Genomic DNA, 3,878 nt, shown 5'->3' with positions numbered 1-3,878 from the left:
TCACCTCCTGAAGAATTTCGTGGTCTTGGTAAATGTCCTCACATCTTTTGACTTGAAATGTCAAGTTCCCCTTTATGGTATGGGAATCAAGAAATGTTAAACGCTACCATGCGAGAGCTCTGGCATGTCTGAGTGAATGGGTTGAAGCATGAAAAAGCATAAAGTACTGTCCTTTTCTTCCTAATAAGACAATTGTACAAAATCTTGAAAAAAAGTTACAGAAGCTAGAATTTAAGATTTCTTTTTAAATACTGGGAACTGAGTTCAGGCAGGTGGAGTTTCTTAGAGTTGAAAGCCTCTTTTGGAGTTTAAAAATTATTTTTATTTCTTACAATGGAGTTTGCAGATACATGAGAGTAGGGTTGTTTTTTACTCTTTAGAATATGCATCAGTAGCTTTTATTTTGTTGGATTTTTTTATTTATATATATATTTTTTGCTACTTAGGAATTGTAGATAGAGAAAAACTGTTATTGGTACAAGTTTAGTTTTGTATTTAAGCAAGATTATGTAGGTTGAAGTTTTCCTACAAGAGTTTACCCAAAGGTTGACATATTTTTAAAAAATTCTTATTTATTTTGAAAGGCAGATTCAGAGAGAGATTTTCCATCTGTTGGTTCACCTCCAAAACGCCCACATCCGTAAGAAGCTGGACCAGTCTGAGGCCAGGAGCCAGGAACTCAACCCAAGCTGCCCATGTGAGTGGCAGTTTCAGTCCCCAAATGCCCACAAGCCAGGCGCTGAGAATTCAATCTGAGTCTGCCACGTGAGTAGCACGGATCCATGTACCTGAGCCATCACTTGCTGCTTTTTTTTAGCAAAAAAGCTGGACTCAGAAGTGGAGCCAGGGCTCAAATCCAAACCTTCCAAATGGAAATGCAGACATCCAAGTAGAGCCTTGACTGCTGTGCCACGTGCCCCCAGTAGTTCGTACTTCAGTGGACTGATTTCAGCCCAGAGGACAGCGTTGTAGTGCCCTGGGCTAAACTGCTTCTTGCCACACCAGCATCCCATATCAGAGGGGTAGTTCAGGTTCTGGCTCTCTATTTTTGATTCAGCTTTGTGCTAATGCACCTGGAAAGGCCTCAGAAAATGGCCCAGAGCTTGAGCCCCTGCGACCCACATGGGAGACCAGGGTGGAGTTCTCTACTCTTGGCTTCAGCCCGGTACAGCATGGCTTGTTGTGGCCATTTGGGGCGAGATCTAGTGGATGAAAAGATCTTTTCTCTCCCTCCCTCTCTGCCTTTCAAATAAATAAATGTATCTTTGAAAAAAAAATATAAAAATAATTTCAACGGAAATAAATCTGATGAGGGAATCATATATCCAGACTTTTAAAAGCTTAAGTTTGTGCTCACTTGGGCAGCGTATACACTAAAATTGGAATGATACAGAGATTAACATGATCCCTGCACAAGGATGATACACAAATTTGTGAAGCAATCTGTATTTTCTTTAAAAAAAAACTTTAATTTTGATGTATATTTCAGACACCCGCGGGAAAGTCACTTTTCTCTTTAGCGTTCAACAACTGGACTGGGAACAATTGTATTAAGGCAAATCTATTCACGGCGCCTGGCTGGATTAGAGTAAGCAAAGACAAATGAGTCTCATCTGCAGGCTCTGCCTGAGTGAAGTTGGCCTTCCATGCCTGTGCCTTTGTGCCACCCTTTCTCCTTTCTCTTCTCTCTAAAACATCTCCCTCTTATCTTTCCTTGGGAGTCTTCCTCCTTCCAGACCCACCTGACTGCCTCCTCCAACCTCCTCCACCACCCTTGTTTCTCAGTTCCTGCAGTACCCACAGTTTAGCGGCTTCCTTTGGTCAACACAAATCTGGGTTCAAATCTCACTCCAGGGCCTTATGAAGGCAATTGCCTTTTCCATAAAAGAAGAACTCATTGGTACCTCAAATGTTTAAGTGCTTACTGTGCCAGCACTCTTCCAGGTACTGGGAATACCACAGGGAACCGAAGTGCCTGCTCTTAGCAAGTTTGTGCCAGGCTCCAGTGCGTGTGTGCTGGGGAGGGAAGGGGAGTATTTGAATGTGAAACTAAGAAGTGATTGAAATGATAGATTATGAATCTTAATCAGGAAAGGAATAAAGTGGGGGAAATGAGGAAACGATGGCTAAAGAAAAGAGAATTGGGTTAAGAATAGCCTTGTCTTAGGGGTTGGTGCCAAGAGTGACTGAAATAGCAACATTTGATAAATTCTAGCTGCTAGTAGCATCAGTATTAAACAAAGAAATACTTAGAAGGTGTTCCCAAGCGTGTGGCTTTGAAAGTGCTTAGTAAGTCTAAGCTGTTTTTAATATTATTCCCTTGCTACATTATAAACAATTTCATGCTTTTAAACTTGTGAATTTAATAGGAACACAATACACACTTTTTTACTTTAACTGTTGTATGTGAAAAATTTAGAACAAATATTTGCCATGAGCCATCCGATATGGTTCTGCAATTCACTTACTGCTCATTACGACCCTTGGGAGCAGTCATGTTACCTTCAGGTGAGAGGTGAAGAAACAGAGGCACAAAGAGAGTAAGAAAACAGGCCATAGCACATCCATCCAATACACAGCAGAGCTGGACTTCAACCAGGCTACAGGGGGCTGCGTGGAGGTGTTCATACACTCCATTGCCTGTGGCCTGGGCCCGTGAAGCTCGATCTTAGCACATATAATGTGTCCAGAGTGCCCTCGACTCTCTCCACACTCCTCTGATGCAGACGCTATTGTGCCAGCTTGAGAGAGGAGATGGCTGGGGACGACATCAACCCAAGGTCATGACTGGTCAGTGCCATGACGAGATGACGCCAAGCTCAGTGCTTTCCCCTCTTCTTGATGCCACTTTTTTCTCCCACAGCCATTAGGTTTCTTAAGGAGGAAAAAACTCACAATTTTTTTGTAGGTATGCTCTGCAAGTTCAGTCTGGGCATCATGGGAAGGCCACTAGCATCAAATCATTTCTCTGGTGGGTCAACTGTTTATCATGCTTTAAATTCTTCCCATCGCCCACTAGAGGGCAGGTTTGTGCCACCACGCTCTACTCCGAGGGGGGAAAAAAAAAAAAGTGAAGCAAAAAGAAGGGCAAGCTGAGACCACACATTTCCTTGAAAATTAAGCTGCACATGGCCTCACCTCCCTGGCTAGTGAGAAGGTCAGGAAAAACCTTGTGAGTGCATTAGACCACCTCATCCTCTGTTATTCCTGCAGGAAACGAGGGAAATGAGAAATCAGGGACCCTTTACCCTTCAGAAATTCTCAGCTCTCAGATTTCATTCATTGACATACAATATTTGTTCTTACTTAGGAGCTACAGTATTATAACTCCATATATGCATACAATGTGTGATGTTAAGATCAGGGTAATTAGCATTTCCATCTCCTCAAAAATTACCATTCCTGTGTCTTGGGAACCTTCAAATTCTTCCCCTCTAATGATTCTGAGATGTCTGACTAGCTGTTGTAGACTATGGTTACCCTACTGTGGTTGCTACACATTAGAACTACTCTTTGGCCTCCACTTCGGACTGATTCACTATTGTAGCTTCCACAAAAGAGAGAGGACGTGCGGTATTTGTCCTCCTGTGCCAGGCTTATTTCATTTTTCATAATGTCCCCAACTTGCATGCATGTTGCTACAAATGACATCATGTTATTTATTTATTTATTTATTTATTATTATTTTTAATGTCCAACCCCTTAGTTTAAGGACCAGGAGATGCAGAAGTTAGCAGCTTGCAACAGGAGGTTTGGGAACAGAGTGAATTCTGTTGGCTTGGAATCCTGGAGCTTGGTGCTAAGAGTAATAAGAGCATGTGCTGTGACAATTGTGTCACTGTGTTCAAACGCTCACAAACACAGGCTGTTTGCAGCAG

At 42.3% G+C, this 3,878-nt stretch overlaps 1 non-coding gene across 1 annotated transcript; it reads left to right on the top strand.

Moving 5' to 3' along the window:
• Positions 1–1,349: 1,349 nt before the first annotated feature.
• LOC127483049 (U6 spliceosomal RNA) lies at positions 1,350–1,453 on the top strand. The gene has a single exon (XR_007909022.1). It is a non-coding gene; the product is annotated as a U6 spliceosomal RNA (small nuclear RNA).
• Positions 1,454–3,878: the final 2,425 nt, after the last annotated feature.

The sequence above is a fragment of the Oryctolagus cuniculus genome, chromosome 4 (genome assembly GCF_051225735.1).
Source record: "Oryctolagus cuniculus isolate XC-2025 breed Fujian yellow rabbit chromosome 4, ASM5122573v1, whole genome shotgun sequence".
Classification (NCBI taxonomy): Eukaryota; Metazoa; Chordata; class Mammalia; order Lagomorpha; family Leporidae; genus Oryctolagus; species Oryctolagus cuniculus.
This window is presented reverse-complemented; position numbering and strand designations above follow the sequence as displayed.